Source organism: Camellia sinensis, chromosome 6, assembly GCF_055761805.1.
Source record: "Camellia sinensis isolate YWXY chromosome 6, ASM5576180v1, whole genome shotgun sequence".
Classification (NCBI taxonomy): Eukaryota; Viridiplantae; Streptophyta; class Magnoliopsida; order Ericales; family Theaceae; genus Camellia; species Camellia sinensis.
The window spans coordinates 44,019,194-44,044,950 of record NC_138966.1 but is presented as its reverse complement, the minus strand read 5'-3'; the positions used below and the strand labels follow the sequence as shown (position 1 = coordinate 44,044,950).

At 34.5% G+C, this 25,757-nt stretch overlaps 1 long non-coding RNA gene across 1 annotated transcript; it reads left to right on the top strand.

Moving 5' to 3' along the window:
- The first annotated feature begins 14,806 nt into the window (after nucleotides 1-14,806).
- Nucleotides 14,807-19,762, top strand: LOC114277655 (uncharacterized). Its single transcript, XR_014332320.1, has 2 exons — nucleotides 14,807-14,938; nucleotides 19,341-19,762. It is a non-coding gene; the product is annotated as an uncharacterized LOC114277655 (long non-coding RNA).
- Nucleotides 19,763-25,757: the final 5,995 nt, after the last annotated feature.

The window sequence follows — 25,757 nt, the reverse complement described above, 5'->3', positions numbered from 1 at the left end:
GTTTTCTATTGATTTAGTGCTTGGTACGGCGCCGATTTCTATGGCACCTTACCGTTTTGCTCCAGCAGAGTTGGTTGAGTTGAAAGTTCAGCTCCAGGAATTGCTCGATAAGGGCTTTGTTCGCCCTAGTGTTTCACCGTGGGGAGCGCCGGCCCTCTTTGTTAAAAAGAAAGATGGTGCCTTGAGATTGTGTATTGACTACCGGAAGTTGAATCGGGCTACGGTTAAGAATAAGTACCCTATGCCCCGTATAGATGATTTGTTTGACCAGTTGAAGGGTTCCCGTTGTTTCTCTAAGATAGACTTGAGATCGGGTTACCACCAGTTGAGGGTCAGGGAGGAGGATATTCCGAAAACGGCATTCCGTACGCGGTATGGCCATTATGAGTTTTTGGTGATGCCATTCGGGCTTACCAATGCACCGGCAGTCTTTATGGACTTGATGAACCGGATTTTCCGGGAGTTCTTAGACCGATTTGTGGTTGTTTTCGTGGACGACATCCTTATCTATTCGTCTTCTGAGGAGGAGCACGAGGCACACTTGAGAGTGGTGCTTGAGTTACTTAGAGCCCATAGGTTGTATGCCAAGTTTGGAAAGTGTGAATTCTGGCTGAGGGAAGTCAAATTCTTAGGCCACGTGGTATCCGGGGAAGGGGTGTCTGTTGATACATCTAAGGTTGAGGCAGTGCAAGATTGGGCACAGCCTAAGAGTGTGTTTGAGATCCGCAGTTTTCTGGGATTGGCTGGGTATTACCGTCGGTTTGTGAAAGATTTCTCCAGGTTAGCGTCATCGTTGACTAGACTGACTCGGAAGGGAGTCAAGTTTGTGTGGAGTGAGACTTGTGAAAAGTCGTTCCAAGAGCTGAAAGTTAGATTGACCACCGCTCCGGTATTGATTATTCCGGAGAGAGGGTTGGGTTATGCGGTTTATTGTGATGCCTCACGAGAGGGTTTGGGTTGTGTGTTGATGCAAGAGGGGAAAGTGGTAGCTTATGGCTCACGTCAGTTGAAAATACACGAGAAGAATTACCCCACACACGACCTAGAGTTAGCAGCTGTGATCTTTGCCTTGAAAATCTGGAGGCACTACCTTTATGGTGAGAAGTTCGAGGTGTTCTCGGACCACAAGAGTTTGAAGTATCTGTTTACACAGAGGGACTTGAATTTGAGGCAGAGGAGGTGAATGGAGTTCATCGAGGATTATGATTTTGAGTTGCATTATCATCCGGGAAAGGCCAATGTTGTGGCCGATGCCCTTAGTAGGAAATCCATTAGTGATGTAGCTTGTATAGCCATCCGGGAATGGAAGATGTTGGGAGCACTTGGCGAGTTTGATTTGCTACTAGGCGAATCTGTCGAGGCTGCGGCCTTGTTTTCTGTTGTTGCGCAGCCTACACTTGTGATTAGAGTGTTAGAGGCACAGAGAGGTGACCTTGAGATAGAATCCCTCCGAGAGAAGATCTCCAATGGGAAAGTTGAGAAGGGTTTGACGGTATATCCCGACTTGAGTGTGAGATACCGAGACCGTGTGTTTGTACCGGAGACTTGCCGAGAGGAGGTACTCCGAGAGTTTCACCATTCGCGCCTTGCGGTGCATCCGGGAGGTACTAAGATGTATCAGGATTTGGGTCGCCAGTTTTGGTGGCGGGGTATGAAGAAAGATGTGGCTGTTTTCGTATCGAAGTGCCTTACTTGCCAGCAAGTGAAGGCCGAGCATCAGAGGCCAGCGGGTTTGTTGCAACCCTTGCCTATTGCCGAGTGGAAGTGGGAGCATGTCACTATGGACTTCGTTGTAGGTCTTCCGAGGACTCAGCGGGGTAGTGATGCTATTTGGGTGGTTGTAGACCGGTTGACTAAGTCGGCGCACTTTATTCCTATGCGCGTGAGAGATTCGGTAGATCATCTTGCCGATTTGTATATTCGGGACGTAGTGAGATTGCACGGGGTCCCAGTGACGATCGTCTCAGATAGAGATCCTCGTTTTACTGCTAGGTTGTGGCAGAGTTTGCAGAGTGCCTTGGGCACTAAGTTGACCTTTAGTACGGCTTATCATCCTCAGACTGACGGGCAGTCCGAGCGTACTATTCAGATCCTCGAGGATATGCTTCGGGGTTGTGTCCTGGACTTCAGTGGGACGTGGGAGAGGCACTTGCCATTGGTAGAGTTTGCCTACAACAACAGTTTTCAGTCTAGCATCGGTATGGCACCGTTTGAGGCCTTGTATGGTCGACCGTGTAGGTCTCCAGTTTGTTGGGCCGAGGTGGGTGATGCACCTTTGTTGGGTCCGGAATTGGTTAGGGAGACGACGGAGAAAGTTGAGCTTATCCGTAGGAGGCTTGTTACAGCCCAGAGTCGGCAGAAATCTTATGCTGACCGTAGGAGGAGACCTTTGGCGTTTGAGGTAGGTGACCATGTCTTTCTGAAGGTATCACCTAGACGAGGTCTGATGAGGTTTGGGAAGAGTGGGAAGTTATCCCCTCGGTTTATTGGTCCTTTTGAGATCCTTGAGAGGATTGGTGAGGTTGCTTATCGATTAGCCTTACCGCCGCAGTTGTCCGGAGTGCATGACGTGTTTCATGTGAGTATGCTTCGGAAGTATGAGCCAGATCCATCACATGTGCTGGATTGGAGCGATTTAGAGGTAGATGAGGATGCCTCGTATGAGGAGAGACCGGTTCGGGTCTTGGATAGGCGGGATCAGGTCCTGCGTGGTAAGACCATTCCTTTGGTGAAAGTCTTGTGGAAACATCACGGAGTGGAGGAAGCCACTTGGGAACGTGAGTTGGAAGTCCGAGAGAAATATCCGGACTTGTTTGTTGATATGTAATCTTGTATTTACATTTTGAACTATTGTTGAACTTAAGAGTTTTTATATATGTCTTAAGTTGTGAAACATTGCAAATGTTTTGGTTTATTGGAAGTATGTTTTGGAACTTGCCTCATATGGAAGTTGAATGTGACATTGTATATGTTGAATATTGTTGGAATTGGAAAGATAATGCATAATGTTGATGCATGTTGGAAGTACATATGTTGTTTACATATTGTGGAATGTCTCTTGTTAAAGGGATGGGATGACCGGTAATGGGTCGAATTGCTGAATGTTCAAGTGTAACATTGTTTAAAATGGAGAAAAACCTGTTTTCGAAAACTTGTGCTTAATTTCGGGGACGAAATTCTTTAAGGGGGGGAGGTTATAGCGATCCCGGGTTTACCCTTTTTATACAGTGATCCGGACATGTGTCCGTGGATGTTGGTAGTTGTCTATCATCTTGTTTACATCCTTTCTTACTTTGTATTTGAGTTATAGGATGTGTTGAGCGGGTTTGTTACAGGTTGGTTGAGTTTAGAAACCAAAACTAGTTGCCCAGATTTTTGGCCTGTACGCTCGAGCGAAGGTGTTGGCGCTCGAGCGTAGATTACACCCTTTCAGTATTTTCTTGTGCAGCGTTATACGCTCGAGCGTAGGGTTGGGAGCTCGAGCGGAGGCCTGGTTCTGCAAAAGTGCTGAGCGAGTGCATTCTGCGCTCGAGCGGGAGGCTGGCTGCTCGAGCGGAAGTCTATGAGTGGCCGCTCGAGCGGGGTTTTTTACGCTCGAGCGGAGACCTGGGTTAAAGTCCCGAATTTGTGACTTTTCAAATCACTTTTTCACTTTCTCTTCTCTCTCTTACTTTTCCAAAAACACCATTGTTGAGTCTCTCACTCTAGACTCTACCTTCTCTCTAGGTTTTGATCTAGTAGGGGTGATTTACTCACCTTTGGCCTTTACAAAAAAGTTGTTGATCGTCGAGGGCTTCATTTTAATCTGAAAATCTCGGGTTTTGGAGCACGTTGAGTTTTGTCTTCTTCTCCCTTGGAGCTCCGAATTTGAGGTAGGGATAACCTACTCCTCTCTATGGATTTTGTCTTTAAATTTTGGTATTTCGAGATGTTGGGCTTGGTTTGGTAATTTTGTGAAAGTTTGGGGCTTTTGTGTAATTTTTACAAAAGTTGGGGTTTTATTCATAATAAACCTAGATGCATGTTTGGCATAGAAAAGTGGAATGATTGTTGAATCATTGATGAAAATGGGACCTAAGGGTTGAAATGGTAATTATGGAAAATGGCCTAATTACATTGTTTAATTAATTGGGATAATTAATTGGTGAGAAATGAGGAAAAGAAATGTTGATTGAATATCCATTTGTGCATTTATTTTCTGTTTTAGAAATAACTGCTTTGGGCTATCGGTGGAGGATAGTCGAGATTGTTGTAGACAATGCATGATGATTAGGTAAACGGAAACTAATCAATGGAATGTGTCATGGAACTTGACGGTTGATAGAATACATTAATTGTGTGTATTGTGTGATTGTATATAGAACCAATGTATTTATATACGTTATGTGTAGAGGAGGAGATAGGGGATGTACTCCGCGGTTTAGGGGAAGATAGGGGATGTACCTCTAAACCGGATAGGTATTGGGAGGAGATAGGGGATGAACTCCGTAGACAGAGCTCATATGCTTGTCTAGAGAAGTGAAGATAGAGCTCATATGCTTATCTTTGTGAAGTGTGGATACAGCTTGTATGCTTATCTGTGGATATTGTTGATATACATATCTGTTGTAGAATGTGGATATAGCTTGTATGCTTATCTGTGGATATTGTAGTTATACATATCTGTTGAGAATGTGGATATAGCTTTTATGCTTATCTGAATGTGAGATATAGTTTTTATACATATCTGTGGAAATGATGATAGAGCTAGCATGCTTATCTGTTGAAAAAGGGAAAATGAAAAGTAATTGGGACTTGTAAGTCGTTGACATAAATATGTAATTTATGTGATTGTATCAGTGTTGACCAACTATCAATTGCTAATGTTTTAGTCATTGTCCATGGTTGGTTTAGTGTATTTCTACTGGGTTGTGGCTCACCCTATATGGGAATATCATTTTCAGGTACAGGAAGCATGCCACCTCCAAGGACATAGCTTGGGAGGCTAGAGGCGGACATAGTGTGGTTGTTTAACTTTTGATGTATTACATGTAATTTCAAGCCAAGGGCTTAATGTGTAAACGAGTTAGTACTCTTTTGTTGAAACCAAGTGTTAACTTGGAAAGCTGTAAGCCCGTAGGGTATTTTGTTTTGCTGTTAACATGGAATACTGATGTCTTGGAATTCTAATGAATGAAAGGAATGCGGTTAGTTTAAATGTAAATTCTTGTCTTATCTGATGGGTTTATTGTTATTATTTTGAGGGCGTTACATTCTAAATCAATTCTTTAAGATACAAGTGAAAAATATCTCTTTGTAGTCAATGTCTACTTTTTGAGTAAAATCTTTTGTTACATATCTAACATTATATCATTTTATATTGCCCTTAGAACAATAAATATTTTTGTATTCTTAGACAATTCAAGGAGATCTCAGGATTCATTGTGGTCTATTGATTTCAACTCATCATTAATGACAACAATTCATTTAGTATAATGAATACTTTCTATGGCTTGTGACAACAAAACCGAGTCTTTACTTATCCTAATATCATAATAAGATTGTTATAAATATACCACATAATCATCCGAAATGACAAATCTCTTTACCTTATGAGATCTTCTTAATATTATTTCTTGTGGTTCTTCTACAACTTTTTATTGTTGATAATTACATTATGGAGTAATTGATTACTCATTCGTTGTTCTATAGCATCAAAATTGTTTAACAACTATAGGAACAACAATTTTCTTCAAATTTATGGATAAAAATACTTGTATCCAAACTAATTGAATAATCACATTTAATTATTTATCACTCACATTGATTTCATCATTCTTATTAAATGTGATATTATCGATTTATTCAATTCTTGTACTATGGTTAAGATAGTAAAACTAATACGCATTGATTTTTTATTTTTTTTAGGGTAATCAATAAAATAACCACTTATTATTCTAAAATTCAATGTCTTTTTCATGTGGATCAATAATTCTAATAAATGTTAGATAACTCCAAACATGCAGGTATCTTAAGTTCAGTTTCCTTCTTGTTTACAATTCAAAATATGCTTTTGGAATTGCCTTACTAAGAAGTGAGTTGTGGGGAGAGGTTATGTAACGCCCTCAAAATAACGACATTAACCCATCGGATAAGACATGCATTTACATACAAACCATCCACATTCCTTTATTCATTAGAGTTTCATATACATATGTATTACATGTTAACATCAAAAGAAAATGCCCTACGGGCTTACAGCTTTCCAAGTTAACACTTGGTTACAACAAAAGGGTACTAACTCGTTTACACATTAAGCCCTTGGCTTGAAGTTACATGTAATACATCAAAAGTTAAGCGACAAAACATGTCCGCCACTAGCCTCCCAGCTATGTTCTTGGAGGTGGCATGCTTCCTGCACCTGAAAATGATATTCCCATATAGGGTGAGCCACAGCCCAGTAGAAATACACTAAACCAACCATGAACAATGACTAAAAGATTAGCAATTGATAGATGGCCAACACTGATACAATCACATAAATCATCTATTTATGTCATACGACTTATAAGTCCAAGTTTCCTTTCATCTTCCCTTTTTCAACAGATAAGCATGCTAGCTCTATCATCATTTCCACAGATATGTATAAGAACTATATCTCACATTCAGATATGCATATAAGCTATATCCACATTCTACAACAGATATGTATAACAACAATATCCACAGATAAACATATAAGTTATATCCACATTCTACAACAGATATGTATAACAACAATATCCACAGATAAGCATATGAGCTCTATCTTCACTTCTCTAGACAAGCATATGAGCTGTGCCTACGGAGTTCATCCCCTATCTTCTCCCAACACTATCCGGTTTAGAGGTACATCCCCTATCTTCCCCTAAACCGCGGAGTACATCCCCTTTCTCCTCCTCTACACATAATGTATACAAACACATGGGTTCTATATACCATCACTCAATACATATAGTCAATGTATTCAATCAACCGTCAAGTTCCAAGACACACTTCATTGATTAGTTTCAGTTTGCCTAATCAACATGCATTGTCTACAACAATCACGACTATCCTCCACCGATAGCCCAAAGCAGTTATTTCTAAACAGAAAATAAATGCACAATGGATATTCAATCAACATTTCATTTTCTCATTCTTCACAATTAATTATCCCAATTAATTAAACAATGTAATTAGGTCAACTCCCATAATTAACATTTCAACCCTTAGGTCCCATTTTCATCAATGATTTAACATTCATTCCATTTCTCTATGCCAAACATGCATCTAGGTTTATTATGAATAAAACCCCAACTTTTGTAAAATTACACAAAAGCCCCAAACTTTCACAAAATTATCAAACCAACCCCAACATCTCAAAATACCAAAATCTAAAGACAAAATCCATAGAGAGGAGTAGGATATCCCTACCTCAAATACGGAGCCCCAAAGGAGAAGACGACAAAACCCAACGTGCTCCAAAACCCGAGATTTTCAGATTAAAATGTAGCCCTCGACGATCAACAACTTTTTTGTAAAGGCCAAAGGTGAGCAAATCACTCCTACTAGATCAAAACCTAGAGAGAAGGTAGTATCTAGAGTGAGAGGCTCAACAATGGTGATTTTGGAAAAGTAAGAGAGAGAAGAGAAAGTGAAAAAGTGATTTGGAAAGTCACAATTTCGGGACTTTAACCCAGGTCTCCGCTCGAGCGTAAAACATCCCGCTCGAGCGGCCACTCACAGACTTCCGCTCGAGCGGCCAACCTCCCGCTCGAGCGCAGAATGCACTCTCCCAGCATTTCTGCAGAACCAGGCCTCCGCTCAAGCGGCCAACCCCACGCTCGAGCGTACAACGCTGCACAGGAAAAAAGTACTGAATGGGTGTAATCTCCGCTCGAGCGCCAACATCTCCGCTCGAGCGTACAGGCCAAAAATCTGGGCAACTAGTTTTGGTTTCTAAACTCAACCAACCTGAAACAAACCTGCCCAACACATCCTATAACTCAATTATGAAGTAAAAAGGATGCAAACAAAATAATAAACAACTACAAACATCCACGGACACATGTCCGGATCACTGTACAACAAGGGTAAACCCGGGATCGCTATAGGTTAAGTTTCAAAGGGATTCAAATCCAACTTTAATAGGGGCTTCAAGAAGTGAGTTGTGGGAAGAGGCAGGTGGCGTTAGCGAGGGAAAATGAGGAATTGGAGATGCACTTAGAGATTTGACAAAAGTATAATCTCATGCAAATCCTATGCATTCTTGAGGTTGGGATGGTCTGTCTTAATATATATATATATATTTACTTTTTTCATCATTTACAATCAGTGATAGTGTAATTTTCAAAAAGAAACACTAACGAAAATTAGGAATAATATAGTGTATTGTGGATAATGATTTATAACTAGCGAGAATTAAAAATTGTAAAATGAAAATAAAATTAGTGAAAATGAATGTTAAGTGTAATATTTTAGTGTTCTAATCTTATTACATCAAAAATTATATATATATATATCCATATATATTTAATAAATATAATCAGGTTGGCAGGGACAAGACAGGACGGGGGAAAATTGTCATCCTTATTTACAAGAGCATAATTTTTCTCATCATTTACAATTATATAGTTGAGTAAAATCATAATTAAAATCAAATCAATTTACTATAAATACATGAAACAAGGGCATACATCTTTTTTTTTAACCGATTTTTTTTTTTTTTTGACACTAAAAACATAAGTTGTCGTTACATTTACGATTTATTATTTTTATTCATAAAAAAATATTAAATATGTTTATGTTTAATTTTAATAAAAATAAAAACATACTTGTACATGAGTTTTAAAATTTTATTTTGAAAACAAGAGAAAGAGATGGTCAGCTGGAGGTGGTGATCAAAAATGGTTATCGACAACCATGCATATGTGGTGATCAGAGTTTGTTTCCAATTGTGAAGGTGGTCGGTAGTGGCCGGAAATGGTTGTCAGCCCCTAGAAGCGGTGGCTAAAGGTAGTTGTTGATGGTCAAACATGGTGGTCGAAAGTGAATTTTGGCCTAAGGTGAGTGCCTAAAGGTAGTTGTCATCGGTGGTTGGAGGTGATTGTTGAAGGAGGTCGCCAACGATGGTGGGCAGAGGTGGAGGTGGGCAATCATGGTGATTAGGAGTGGGTGATAGCCGGAGGAAGTGAAAAAAAAAAAAAAAATTACTTAAACTAGTGAAACTAATTTTTTTTGTGGTCATACAAATTTAGTAAGTTTTGTAAACTATTTTCAAGTTTTAGCCTTCGTTTTGGATGTCAGCTATTTTAGTGGACTTTTGACTATTTTAGCCAATGAAAAAAAAATTGGAATAATGTTAGAGGCCCCAACATTTCTACCAACTATATATTTTATCAAATGTCTTACACAGATGTGGGGTCTACACCCATGTGAGACATTTGGTAAAATAGTTGGTAAAAATGTTGGGTCCTCTAGTATTTTCCAAAAAATTGTGTTTGAGATGATTTATGAATTTTTTTTTTTTTGTAGCTGAACAAATAGTTGTGGGAGAAAAAAGTGATTGATCGGTGTGTAGGATGTGACATTTTGTCTTATTGACTATTTTAATATTTTTTTGTTGTCTTTATTGGCTATTTTAACCAATTTAACTCATCCCAAACACCAAACAAGATTGGATAACAAACAAGTTGCTATTTGTATGCCCTGTTTGGGAACAAGGGTTGAGGCTAAAATAATTAATAAAGACAAAAAAGATTAAAATAGTCAATAAAATAAAATGCCACATTCTACACATTAATCAATCATTTTTTCTCTCACAACCATCTATTTAACTATAGAAAAAAATCACAAATCATCCCAAACAAATACAATTTTTTTTTTCATCTCATAAAATAACCAAAAAGTCAATTAAAATAGCCGTTTGTTCCAAAACTTTAAGATGTGTTAAGTTCCTAAATTTGGGTAGAGATTTATAAAGAAAAAGTGAAAAGGTGAGTGATCACACACCTTTTATAACTTTTTATCTTTCATTCTTTAAATTAATGAACCAAACACAATCCAAAAGGTCTGATATCCATACCTCCTTTATTTTTTGGAGTACAGACATAATTCCCAACTGACTTTTGCCCCCATTATGCTTCAAATCTATTCCAGACCAAAGCGAATGCTCTAACCGCACTTTCAATGTCTTTAAGCAACTTAGCAAGTAAAATGAATAAAAAGGTCCAATAACATTAAAATTTGAAAACTATTATTATATATATTGTTATAAAATAAGTAAAATACTTTTTGGAGTAGGGTTATTATCTGACAACCTGTTTGGCCAGAAAGCGTTTTATTAGGAAATAGTAGTAGATCATATCATGGTTGGCTTTTCCCAAAAAGTGCTTCTTTGAGGTATTTAGGGATTTTCTTTCTTATTATATCATAACCAACTCTAGAGTTGCATTATGAGCTAAAGCATGATTTCAAAATCAGAAGTTCTCTTGATGGATTTCCATAAAAGTTTGAAGGAAATTAAATCAAGAGCGCTCGGTAGAAAAATCCAATTTTGGATTTTCCTTGTCCATAGATCCATATGCTAATTTATTATGTCCATAAGAACAATCTATCGCACAATGACCAAAATGCCCATACATTACCTCCGCTATCTAGGGGTGCTCGCGGATCGGTTTTGTGCGGTTTGCGGTTCGATTTTGACCCGCCCGAATCTATGCGGTTTGGGAAAAAGTCAACCCGCAACCGCCCGCAGTGCGGTTTGCGGTTTGTGCGGATAGGGTTTGCAAATGTGCAGGCAGTTGTGGGCAGTTTGCGATTTACATTTTTTTCTTTAAAAATTAATTTTTGAGTTTTTTTTTCCCATGGAATTTAGGCATCAGATTCATTTTATATATTTGTGATCATTTGACAACAATTTTCTGATGAGTTTACAAATAAAAATTGAATATCAATGCATTAAATGAAAGTATCCAAAACAAAGAGACCCTACACTAACATTTTTGCCATGAAAAAAATGTATATCAATGCATTAGGAAAAAGTGGATGAGTCACCAATGAAAATCATATAAGAAACCAAGTTTAGGATGTGATAATTCTACGGCATTAAGAAAGTTGAAAAATACTTAAAAATAAGGATCCTAGTATCATAGAGAACATAATGGTACTTTTGTTAAAGTTACAAAGTTGGTATATAAAAATAATAATAATAATAATTAAAGTGCGGGCGGTTTTTGCGGGTTGTGGGTTTAATCTGTGACCCGCCCGCAACCCGCAAATTTGTCATATTTCAAACCGTATCCACCCGCATTATGTTTGCAAAACCGCTCATTTATATGCGGGTTGGGCGGGTTGGGCGATTTGAGCCATTCGGATAAACCGTTGCCCACCCCTACCACTATCTCACACGATTTAGATTTCATGTCCTCTCATCATTCTCTCTATGCTTAAAACATAAAACCCTCTCACCTCTCTCTCTCTCTCTCTCTCTCTCTCTCTCTCTCTCCTGTTTTAGATCTCGCATTCGTCTCTGTCTCCACTCCGACAGTCGGTAACGCCACTGCCAATTCAACGGTGGTTTCCGAATCCTTCATCACAGCCTTCGGAGACCATTGACGCCACCAAAGGCCTGAAGAAGAAAAAGATCTAAAGCTCACCTACAACTCTCCGCACCATCGCCTTCACGTTGTATTCTCGTCGTCGCCGACCTGACACCAACATCTACAAATCTGTAGATTCACCTACCCTAACCCTAGATTTAGACCACCACCGTGGTCTAGCAGCGAATATGAAGACAAAGATGAATAGTCCAATGATGATTTGGTTTTATACGGTCAAAGAGATTGGGTTTGGATTCGGAAATGGTCGAGGAGGAAAGGGAAATCTAGAGATCTAGTTCTATACTATATATATATGTGTGTGTGTGTATGTGTTATTATATTTAAGAAAAGTACATTAAGGAGTTTTTGTATGTTACATTGATTGGAGTGTTACGTTTGGAAAAAGTACATTAAGAAGTTGTTTTGAAATATTACATTGTCACGTTTCAAAAAAAGTACATTAAGTAGTTTTTTTAGTGTGTTACATTAAAGTATTATGTTTGGAAAAAGTACATTAAGCTATAAATGTAAATTAGAAAAAAAAAAAAAATTGGTATATGAATCTACTTTTTAAATAATTTTTCATACTTGATGATGTATAAAAAAGATGAATAGTTGATAATTAGAGAAAAGAAAGACCTAAGAAAGATAGTTTGCCTTAAATATTCTAATAAACTATTATATTATTGAGTTTGAAAAATAAAACTAATTTTTTAATTAAAGTAACACTACTAAAAAAAAACTTTAAAGATGAATATTAAACTTTTAAAGTTTAAATACTTATAAATACTTTTGAACAAGAACATATCACTACTTTTTTCTAATTATTTTAAGATTACTTGCCTAACAAAATCTTCATTTATTATATTTTGTATATATAATTTTAGTCTCATTTTGCAAGAGTTAAATTGACTAAGTTTTCGTCTGGTATTGGCTTTTTTAGTTGGTTTGTTTGTATTGGGACTTTTTTAACCTTGTTTGGTTTGGCTTTTTTTGACTTTTATGAGAGAAAAAGTGTAATAATTATGGTTTAGATGTGATATTTTGTCTTATTGGCTTATGTAGCCGATTTTATCTTTTTGTACTTTTTTAACCAAAAATCAAATGCCAAACGAAGCTTAAATAAACATAAAAAGATAAATAGACTAAATAAGTTAATTAAACAAAATATTACATCCAAATCATAATTATTTCACTTTTTCTCTCACAATCATTATGTCGAAACTGAAAAACACCAAAAGTTATTTCTAAATGGAACTAATTTAGCCAAGCTAAATTGGTCAAAAAACCAGTCTGAATTAGTTTTCCCAAACGGTGATTTAAATGAGTCATTTTTTTGAGTAAGTAATTTAAATGAGTCATACTAATGAAGTAGATAGAATATAAAACATTGACACTTGTGTAGGGATTAAAGTGGGACTTGAGTAAAAATGTAAGGGAGTTGATTGTCACGATTTCATATATAGAGATCAAAGTAAAATTTGACTGAAAGTGCAAATGATTGACTGTCATGATTTCATATGTATGGACCAGAGTGAGATTTGGTACAAAGTGTAATTTAACCATATTAAAAGCACTCAATATCTTTTTATATATTAAACACACTTTTACATGTTCTTACATAAGAAATTGACACACACAATTTAAATTTCATAATTCCATTAATAATAACACGGCTAGTTGTATTATTTTTTATTTTTTTTACAAATTTAATTGAGTAATGTTAGAAATTCCAAATATTCTATCAAAATTTTTTCCAAATGTCTCACATGAGTGTAGGACTCAAACAATGTGGGTCCCATGTGGGTCCCACACCCATGTGAAGCATTTGGTAAAACTTTTGGTAGAATTTTTAGGGCCTCTAGCATTTTTGAATTTAATTATATAAGAGTCAATTCTATTGCCATGTCATTATGGATGAATTGTAAAATTTAAATTATGAATATCTAGAATTTTTTATTTTTAAATATTACAAATATTTTTTATACATAAATTAAGATCAATAATCATTAAGGCCATTAATATGTTTAAGACTTACACTAAAACTTCCTCAACTATTTGCGAATATCACCTTTACTTCATTTATGAATCGGTACATATTAATCCCTCAATTATGACAATCGTACAATGCACATCTTTTGAAGGTGGTATAAAAGGGGTCTGTGTGTAATAAAAGTAGGGGTGGACACCTTAGGTCAAGCTAGGCCGGGTTTGGACTGAGCTTGTACAATTAATATAGTAAAAGGATATGTATCATTCTAATGTTAGCTCGGCCCGACGTCGAGTCTAATTTAGCCATCCTAAACTCAATTCTCAAAACATTTCAAATCTCAAACTCGTCCACTTAACCAAATAGATAGGAGTTATTAATTTTTTATTTTATTTATTTTTTTATTTTTGTCTTGAATGGATATTAAATTATTTAGATTTCATTTATTATTTAAATTTGAAATATTAGCAAAATTCAATAATAAAATAAATATATTTTTTACCAAATGTTTTAAAATAAACCTAGAATATATATACATTTATTAATTTTTTTTTTTACATTTTTTCTACTTTAATTTATAATTAAAATAATATAAAACTATAATTTTTGTATTATAAATTTGCAGATTGAGTTCGATTGGACTATAAACTCTCTATCACAACTGCAAACCATGTATTAAATCAGCACAAAATCTCAATTCAGCCCTAGGCTTTTGGGCAAAACAATTTTTTCATAATCTAAAAATATCAAATTAGGCTAAACTGATAGTCACTCCTTGATATATTTTTGTAATTTAAATAGGTCAAAATATATAAATTTATAAATAAAAATATAAAATACAAAATAAAATTTATTAATAATCAAAAGAATTTTGGTGTAAATAACTAATATTAACAGTTGACGCATGTGATGCGTGTGTAATTCAAATAAATAAAAATAAAATAAAATATTTATTATATATTATATGCTAGTCAAGTGGTAAGAATCTTATTCATTTGACATAAGTCTAAGGTTTAAGTCTCCATCTTTTCTTTTTATTTTAAATAAAAAAATAGATACGTAATAACATAAGAAATTAAGATTTTAAGACATCATAAGAGATATTCACTTTATATAGGAGATATTCACTTTATATATAGTACAAATATTTATGAATATGAATTATACATAACATAATAATTTTGGATTAATGGTGTCTTTATTTATTTAATATGAATTATATTGAGATTTCACCATTTTCTCCTCTGAAATGACTCCTCTCTCTCTCTCTCTCTCTAGATAGAAGATATACAGACGCCTCTCTCCGTATATCGAATTGATCGTTTACGAGTAATCGGCCTCTGCAAAGGTATGATTTTTCAGTAGAAATCTTCAACATCGTCACCGATCATCCTTTCATTATCTGTTACTGTGAAATTTCATGTTTTTTCATATAATTTTCTTATGTGCCTTTTTATTCGATTGTGTTCTTGTTTAATTTGTTCATCGATTGTATGAGCATTATATATTTTCTCATTCTGATTTGCATTTTTGGTTGATCAATGGTTTCTTTTGAGAAACTTCGTTTCTGTGTAGCGTGAGATGTATATATATGTGTGCGTGTGTGTGTGTGTTCGTCCTGTTTTAAGACTAGTTTTTTTTTCCCCTTTGATTGAGTTGATGATAATGATGTTGGTTGTGTCAGTTGTCTATTTTTTTTTAAATATTAATTTTTTTGTTTGTATAATGGAGTTGAATCAGATAACCATTTTGAGTTTGTGATTGTTGACGTGCATATTTGATTCCGCCCTGATTTGCTAGCTCTTGTTTTTGGATTTAAATAGTAGTAGTACTGACTCAAGTTAATATCTTTGCTGGGTTGAATTAAGGGTTGTTTTGAGAATGGACTTTTTAGTGTTTTTTTTTGGCATTTTATTATAAGACGTAAAAAAGTTAAGATGATACTTTTTTTTAGTTTTTTTTTTTTTTTTTTTTTTTTACTTTTTGGCTAAAAGTATTCTTTAGGAGTGGTTTGAGATGATCTAAATAAGTGCATTTTTTGACTTTTTGTGAAATATGGGTTGTGTATGGGGTGGGTTTGCAGTGATGTGACAGAGAGGTGATGTGACTTAAATAAGATGATGCGACTTAAATAAGATAGCAATTTTTTAACTTTTTGACTTTTTAGGGTACCACAAACAATTATTATACTAGAGCAGTAGAACTTACAAATTATAACTTCAGTTCAGGGTTTGAGCAAATTGCTTCATTTCTAGTAAAAGATTGAGGCTGATGGTCTTGGTTTATGGGATTCCAAGTGTTTCTCTTATTTATCTTATCACAATTGTGTTGATGGTTCCATTTTCTATAAATCTGTTTCATTTTGATTGTTTGGTTTGTTGATTACACTGGTCATATGAATTCAAGGAATAATCTTTGAGCCAAAATTAAGATCAGTTTTGGCTGTGCTGCTTTGTGTTTTATCTCTTAAACTGCTTTCTCAGCCAAATTGTACAAAATAGGAGAGCGAATTAGCGTACTAAATGCAGAAATTGTGCCTTTTTTGGTTTAAGTTGATCAAAACAGGTGTAATCATAGATATATGTAATTTGCATAAGCTGTGATTTTCTGAATGAAGTTTTTATAGAATGCTGTAACTTCATACTGAACTGGAAATCAACTGCCTATTTGACTGTGCTGTTTGTTGTTGTACACCACAACTATGATATTAACCGTGGTCTTTAACTTCCCTCACTACCATCATCTGACATGGTTTGGTTTTGTTGTTAATATTGAAAAGTGAAAGTGGTTTTGATTGTGTTAAAGAACATCCTAATCTGACCCTAAGAATTATAATATGGTAATATGCTTTAGCAAGGGATAATTCATTCTTTTAGTTAAAAATTTGTTAAGAAATGGGCAGGAAATGTAAGTAGTGATAAACAACAATTAATCATGGGTGGTGAATAATAAAGGCAGTCTTTTACAGATTTGGGTTTGTCTGATCCAATTTGGTCAAGAGTTCAGTAGCCACTGTCTATCTCAGGCTCTGGCACAATTTGATTGAGGAAATCGATGTATTGCTACCTCCTCTTGAATTGAATGACCTCTAATATGTGCATGCCAAGGGCATAGTAATCCAAATTCCAATCGTGTGGATTTCTGTGTATTGTGACAATGTTGTTAGTTGGGAATACATACTCTTACTGATGAATTATGCTAGAACCATTAAAAAAATATACTATGGCGATTATTCGGTGTATTGGATTGTTACAATCCTTGTTTAAGCTGAAAAAATAATGTGCTTGATTTATCAAGTAATTGAAGGCTGCTATTACAGTCAATAGATAAGCAAAGACGGGTAGAAATATTTAATATACCTAGCACCCAAAATTCAAGTGTTTGATTTATCGAGTAATTCAAGATTGCTATTACAGTCCATAGATAAGCAAAGATGGGTAGAAAATTTTAATATACCTGGCATTTATTTGTACTGATGATGCATTCTTTTATTGAGAAATCTAGTAAACAAATCTTAATGGTAGGATCTCATGCCAACTGGTAAAATTTTGTCATTATCTTGTACCCATAATTTCATTACTTTGCCAAATGCGTATGGCCCTGGAGGCTCAGAGATCATTCATCTGAAAATGAAATTATGGAGTCTTCACTAAGTTCACACTCTTCCCCGAATTTCCAAAGTCATTTGAATGACAATACCACAATCACCTTTGCACTCATGAATTTGAAAATCTTCTACTTATTTTAAGCAATCATCCATCTTTCCATATGACTAGATATCTTGTGGTTACTCTAAAATGGCAAATTGGCAAGTCCAGAAGAGGAAGCCAACCTTTCTTATCACATGTCAATTGGGTTTATGTGCTTTATGCTTTACATTTATGAGCAATACTTGATGTATACAATGAAGTTCCTCAGAAAAAAATTGCCCATAAAGAGCTAAGCCTGCACACGCTATGCTTTTCCCCTAGCTTTCCCTTCAAGAAAAGATTTTGCCACTTCTAATCCAAAGATCAAGAACAAATTTGTGAATTTTCTCCCCAATTTTCCATGGTAACCAAATAAAAAATATGAGCTTTGTTTGGTTTCATTTTCAGAATCTGTTTTCAGAAATTAAAAAAATAATAATAATAAATAGTATGACACTATTAAACACCTGAAGGATATTTTAATTTTTTAAAAAAATTATATCTGCCCCAAAAGATAAAACCATGTGAAGATGATGATTTTTTTTTATTTTTTTTTTTCAAATTTTCTAAACCAAATTAATTTTTAGTTTTTTCAAGATACATGTCTAGGATCAATAAAGCGACCGACCTTTAATTGGTTTCTTCATACCATTAAAAACCTTTTAATTCCTCTTCACCCAAATTATCGAAATCATGCCCAAAGAAGCCAACATCCTCACTGTCTTCCCTTTGTTCTTAGCTCTCCCCTCCCTAATTATGCAAGTGGTCTAATGAGGAATGCGAATGCGCCCATTTTGATATTACAATTATATAACCGTAATTTTATGTATTTAATATTTGTGTTTATTTATTTTTAATTAGGACTTAATAAATATTTAGTTTCTTCTTTTGTTAGGATCTAGTTTTATATTTTAAATTAGGGTGTTGGCCTATAAATTACTGAACCTCATCTTTCCTGGTGACTTTGAACTGGGGCCCCTTTTTGGAATTCCTGTGCTGTATGTTTTTATCATTTACCAAATATGTATGACTTGTCTATGTATTTGACATCTAGATGACATTATGTGATCTGAATGTTCTTTTTAGGAGACTGATGCAGTGTTGGTTTGTATGCATTGAATAACCATGATTAATTCCTCATTATGTGTGGATTTTGAAAACTGATGAAAGTTTATTTAAGTTGTATGTTAAGTGACCAAGATTATAATTTTATGGAAGGAAATAATCTAAATTGTTATTATCATCTTTGTTATGGCACAAGTGCCATTTTATAGCCAAGCATTTGTTGTATTTTTTTGGGTAATATCATCTTGCTGCGGCTTTTTTTTTTTTTTGGTCAATTTTTTTCACCAAGTACATACATTCTCTTGGTGCTAGCACTGCTCTAGATTACATTTCCGGAAACTAGGTTTAGACGGTTATTATTATGCAGGTTTTCAGATGCTGGTATAGTTAAATGGAGGATATGTCTTAGGAGATGTAGTAGGATACATATAACTGGCCCTAATAGCTGTGGTCTAAGGCCTTGTTGAGTTGAGTTGAGTTTTTGAGGTCTGGGGACTCTGATGGTGTATCATTCTTGTTAACATCTCTTGTAATTGTACTGAACGTTAGTTAATATAGAGGCTTTGGAATGAGGGCATAATTTCTTTACATCTGCAGGTGAGAATTCTTGATACTGGGACCTTTTCTCCTCCTCCTCTTCTCTCCTCCTGTTTTTCTATCTGACAAATTTGTGTTTTCAAAAGGAACCCATCTTTTATACTCTGGAAATGCAAGTCTGTTTTGCCCACTTTCTCCATCTCAAAGTGTTTTTTTTATGAGATTTACATACTTTTTCTTGTGTATTTTTGTTGAGCCTTTTTACTGTGTGGTAACATGGGTTTGGTTGCGTACAAAACTTAATTTTCTGCCCTTTCTTATTTTTCTAATGCCATGCTGCAGATTAGTTTTGGAAACTTTGGTTACTTAGTCCCTGACCATATATAGGACACTAAATTTGGTGGTTACAATAGTTAGCATTGCTGCTTTAACAGCATTGAATTGCAAATGGTATTGCAGGGCCCTTTTGGTAATTTGGACAACTGACGAACAGATTTGAGTCTGAAGTTCGGTGTGCTCATCAAGTTTCATTATAGTCATCTGCTCCGGTTGCAGTGTCTTATATTTTGGCGTTTATATTGGGAGAGCAAACTTCAGGGTACTTTGTTAATAAAGCTGCAGAATTATGTTAGGACCTTGTTCTGTGGAATTTAATTGTTTCAGAGAACTCAATTTTGCTGTAAAAACATTGCAGTTTTATATGAGGATTGTGTGAAGCCTTAGAATCTTGAGATTCTTTATTATCGGTGTTAAATTTGTGGCACACTGAGTATAGTTGGTATTTAGTGGCATCTTTAATAAGAAATGACTGGTACAATTTATATCTTATTTTAGTTTCTAATACACTTGGGAGATTCCATGGCTTCCAAAACTTGTGTTTCTCTGCTCTTTGTTCTCCATCTTGGAAGTTTGATTACTTTTGCTTTAATGAGTGGGGGAACTAATTTGGGGCTCACTTATGAATTAACCGATTCAGTGATATTGTGCTGCAAAGAGTTCACCGCAGGATAGTTCTCGGTGATTAGCCCATGGGTGGTTATTATGTACTGTTGGAGCATTATCTAGTGAAGCTGGAGTTTTAAGGAGATATCATGACATGAAAATCCCATTTATACAATAGTCAGATTTGTGGTTGACCCAATAGCATGCTTCAGGTTGGGAATCTTTACTGCAGCATGAGCTTGTGTAAAAGAACTTGGTGTTTCTGATGATTGGCAAGGGTTATGTAGTTCAAATTGACAGAGTGCTAGGTGATGATTCATTGCATTAGTCTATTGATGATTTGATATAGCAATTCTTGAAAGCTTTTGATTAGTGTTATCAGAAAACGCTAATATCTTAGCGAATTACATTTTGAAACACACATTTTGAAGCATAGTACACTCTCGTTTCAAAATGATAAATATAGCGATCTAAAAAGTTTTCAAAAGATTTTCCAATATATTTCCTTACAACTTTTCTTATCAAATATAGTCAACTAAAATTTACAATATTTCTTGTCAAATATAATCAACAAAAACATAAGGTCAGTGAAGTTTTGATTGGACAAAACGTGAAAATGGGTCATAATGTTCATATAGAAATGTGTTGTTAATTGGAAATTATTCTAAAAGTACGTTAAATTATTAAAATGTTGGGGCTTCTAGTATTTTCTACAAATTTGTGTTTGAGATGATTTATGAATTTTTTTTTGTAGCTGAACAGGTACTTGTGAGAGAAAAAAGTAATTGATTGGTGTGTAGGATGTGACATTTTGTCTTATTGACTATTTTAATATATATATATATATATATCTTTATTGACTATTTTATCCAATTTAGCTCATCCCAAACACCAAATAGGATTGGATAACAAACAAGTTGTTATTTATAGGCTTTGTTTGGGAACAAGGGTTGAGGCTAAAATAATTAATAAAGACACAAAAAAAAAATAAAAAATTAAATAGTCAATAAAACAAAATGTCACATCCTATATATTAATTAATTAATTATTAATTTTTTTGGTGTCACAACCATCTATTTAACTATAAAAAAAAATTCACAAATCATTTCAAACAAACACAATTTTTTTTACCTCATAAAATAATCAAAAAGTCAACTAAAATAGCCATTTGTTCCAAAACTTTAAGATATGTTTAGTTCATAAATTTGAGTAGAGATTTATGAAGAAAAAGGAAAAATAAAAAGAAGAGTAATCACACACCTTTTATAACTTTTTTGTCTTTTATTCTTTAAATTAATGAATCAAACACAACTTAAAAGGTCTGATATCCATACCTTCATTTTTTGGAGTACAGACAGAATTCCCAACTGACTTTTGCCCCCTACTATGCCCCAAATTTGTTCCAGACCAGAGCGAAAGCTCTAACCACACTTTCAATGTCTTTAAGCATCTTAGCAAGTAAAATGAATAAAAAGCTCCAGTAACATTAAAATGAATAAATAAATAAAATACTTTTTGGATTAGGGTTGTTATCTGACAACCTATTTGGTCAGAGAGCGTTTTATTAAAAAATAGAACCCAAAAACTAGTAGGAGATCAGATAATGGTTGGCTTTTTTCAAAAAGTGCTTCATTGAGGCATTTAGGGATTTTCTTTCTTATTATATCATAACCAACACTAGAGTTGCATTATGAGCTAAAGCATGATTTTAGAATCAAGAGTCGGTACCGCTATCGTTGATTCAACGGCGATTTTCAACTCATTCGTCACAGCCTTCGAAGACCACCAATGCCGCCAAAGGCTCGAAGAAGAAGAAGATCTAAAGCTCACCTACGACTTTCCGCACCATCGCCTTCACGTCGTATTCTTGCCGTCGCCAATCCAACATCAATAGATACAGATCTGTAGATCCGTCTATCCTAACCCTAGATCTAGACCACCATCGTGGTCTGGCAGCAAATATGAAGACGAAGATGAAGAGTCCGAGCAGTCAAAGAGATTGGGTGTGGATCCAGAATTGGTCGAGAAGGAAAAAGAGATCTGGAGATCTGGTTCTACACTATATATGTATGTGTATATATATATATTCCTCTACCTACATGTGTATCGGTTGCATGTGAATATATATATGCATTTCAAAGTTATGTGTTTGTTGATTGTTGATTTTGATGTTATTTTCTCTTTGGTTCCCAAGAGAATGAGGGAAAAGTTGAGAAATTAATCATTTGAACATCAAAGCAACAATGAGAATAAGACTATATTTGGTTTTCTTGTTATGTTTCTGTGTTTTTTTCAGTAACCAAACACGCAGGGTTATCAATACATGACACTTAGTGTGATTCAAAGTCGATATTCTACTTAGATCATAGTATTTTTCTGTTTTACATATCAGTCTATTTTATTGCTATCATATTGAGGTGTTGGCTAGTTTATATGCCTTTGTACAAGTTTTTATTTATTATTTATATTTTTGTGTTGTTTGATCTTGAGGAGAGGCATGTTGTTGTTGAATTTAAATAGATAGATTTTCAAAACAAAGAGATTTTTTGTTGTTGTTGTGGAATTTGAATTTTATTTGTACAAATAGTGAGAAGAGAGATAAAAGAATTTGAATAGATAGATTGCAATAGATAGATTTTTTCAACAAATAATTTCAACATATAGATTTTTTGAATAAGATAATTTGAACAGGTAGAGAGAAATCTACGTATTTTAAACAGATAGAGAGAAATCCATAGAATTTAAATAGACAGGGAAAAAAAATTAAACAGATAGGATAAAAAAATTGAACAGATAAGAACAAAATTAAACAGATAGGGAAATTTTTTTGAATAGATAGGGAAAAAATTTTAACATATAGAGAAAAAATTTAAACTGATAGTCAACAAAAGTTAATAAATAAATTAAGGAATAAAATTGGAAACAAAATATCTTTTAAAACAAATAAAAGGACTTCTTACTAAATTATTTCACAAATGGTGGATTTCTTACCAATAAAAAATATCCACTGAACCTAATGTCTTATACCCTCCTTAGTTTAGATTTATCACTAATTTACTCTTAAATGAATCAAAGTCAAAAACATAATTTAATTGAATTTCTACTATGGCAAGAGAGAACTAAATAATAACCCATTTCAAACAAGGGTTTGGCTTCTCTTACGTTAAGATGACAACTTTAGAAAACGTTTGGGCTTGGTAGGTTTATTTTTTAATAGATTTTGGTGATCTGAGTTGTTGACTCTTTAAAAGTATTTTTGTAGAATATTCATGCAGAAAATAAAGATAATTGGACATCGGTAACTATATATTTGAATCATATTTGTTTTTAAAAAATAAACAGCAAAATATAATTTCAAAAATAGCTATTCATTTTTTTGTAATACAAATTTGATTCAAATATATAGTTACTGATTTCTGATCATCGTGATTTTTATATGAATATTCTACTTAACAAATCCTAAAAAGTAAATGATTCGAATAATCAAAATCGATGCCAAAACAGACGTACTAAGCCCAAACGTTTTCTCAAGTTAAGATAATCAATATGAAAGAAGTCTAATTTTCCCAACATGTCCTTATCAATAATCATCAAACAAGTTTTTACCCATAATCTAATATCTTATACTCTTTTTGGGATGGACTTTTCACAAATTTCTTCTCTTTGAGTTTGGCTTATCTCAAGTTGGCCATCTCAACTTAAGAGAGCGTTTGAACTTAGTAGACTCATTTTAGGACCGATTTCAATGATCCAAACTATTTATTTTTTAGAACTCGTTGAGTAGAATAATTATGCAAAAAATAAAAATTATCGGATATCAATAGTTACATGTTTGAATCAAATTTGCATTAGAAAAAATGAATGGCTATTCTTGAAGTTATATCTATCATTCATTTTGTAAAACAAATATGATATAAAACTTATAGCTATCGATATCCAATTATTTTGAATTTTTCGAATGAATCTTTTACTCAAGAAGTCTTAAAAAGTCAACAGTTTGAATCACCAAAATTAATCTTAAAATGGGCCTACTAAAACCCAAGCGCTCTCTCAAGTTAAGATGACAACGTGAGAAAAGCCAAACCCTTTTTCTTTATATATATATATATATCAGTTCCACTATGTAGCTCAAAAGTTCTGAGCTTGAAATTGGCTCGAATCCAAAACGATGTTGTTTTGGAATAGATTTTTTTATTTTATTTTATTTTTTTTCCATCCTTTCCAGGCAGAAGAAGAAGAAGAAAGAAGAAGAGCAGAGGAGCAAAGAGAGAGAGAGAGAGAGTGGATAATTTTTTTCATCCTTTCCATAACTGGAAATCAAACCAAAAATCATCATCAACATAGCAAAGAGAGCGAGAGAGTGGAATTTTTTTTTTCATCCTTTCCATAACTGAAAATCAAACCAAAAATCATCATCAACACAGCAAAAATCATCATCATCAACCAAACACATCATCATCACACATAAAGATCAACCAAAAAACAAACCCACCATAGAGATCAACCAAAAAAAAAAATGTAAAAACCCACCCAACACATCAAAATCAAAAATCAAAATAAAAAAAACAAACCAAATCTACACAAATCTACCATCACCATCATCGTCCGTCGCCCATCATCGCACCGTCCCCACATCTCGCACCGTTGCCATCTCCATCTCTTTTTCCTTCCAGCTCTCTCTCTCTCTCTCTCGCCTCGACACCGCATTACATGGGATGTGTCCTATGAAAGCATAAAAGTATTTAACTTTGTCCAATGAATAGATGTAGAGATTAAAATAATGCGTTTGAACATGAAAAGCATCTCAATCCAAAGAGCCGGGGCCTCGTTTGGAATAGGTTTTTTTAGTAATTTTTTGGCTTTTAGGCTAAAATATGATATAAAAAAAACTAGTATGTTTGAGATGACTTTTTGACTTTTTACGAAAAGATGTGCAAAAAGTAGAGAAAAAAGGAAATCTTTGACTTTTTGGTATAGGTTGTTGACTTTTTGACTTTTTTAGTAACTTTTTGACTAAAAAAGCCACTTGCCAAACGAGGCCTTAGTATTTTTATTTTTTCAAGGGTATATTACCCTTACACTTTATGTTTAATATTTATAATTTCTTGACATTTAGAAAATTACATTAACCTTCTAGTTATTATAATTATTTAAATAAAATTAAAATATTAAATTCATATACTTTCTCTTTTCTTATTTTATTTATTTATTTTTTTCCTTTGTTTTATTTTTTTTAATGTTTGTTACTTTTTATATAAGAAAGGGATTTGTGAAATGAGAATATTAAACACATGGGTGGAATGTAATTAGATTAAACCTCAGGAGTGTAGACACCCCATTTTTGACTACCTTTAAGACTTGGACGTGACTGATGGTTTACTAGGTGGAGAAAGGTGTGCAGGGGAAAGGTGCAATTTCTTCGGCAAAGAGAGAGTCAAATCTCAACTTCATACCCCTGTTCTGGACCAAAACAATCTTGATCAAAAGATTTTAGTCTTAAAACCCTCTCTCTCAAAAACGTTTTTGAAATAAAGTTCCTACGTTGTTCTGACGCTCGCATTTTGTTAAAAGTTGCGCTTTTCGGTAAACCGAACAAGGACAAAGTGGAATGAATGAAGGAGAGATGAAATCTTTGAAAAATCTTTCAAAATACCTTACTTAAGGGTTTGAAGTTGAAGAAAAGAGGAGAAGAGGGAAGAAGTCCAGTTGGGGAAGAAAATGGGCATGAATCGTTAAGAGAGAATTGAACAGCCCTCGCCGAATCGGGCCTATTCATTCACATACTTGGAATCAAGCTATGAGGCCACCACCGTTGGAAAGTTTACTCCCGGGGCCTCATTTTTCACTCAAGAATCTCCTAAATCCAATTCCGGATAGGGGAGACATGGTTGATTGAAGTAGGGCATCACTCTGACTGGGACCGAATCTGCGCGG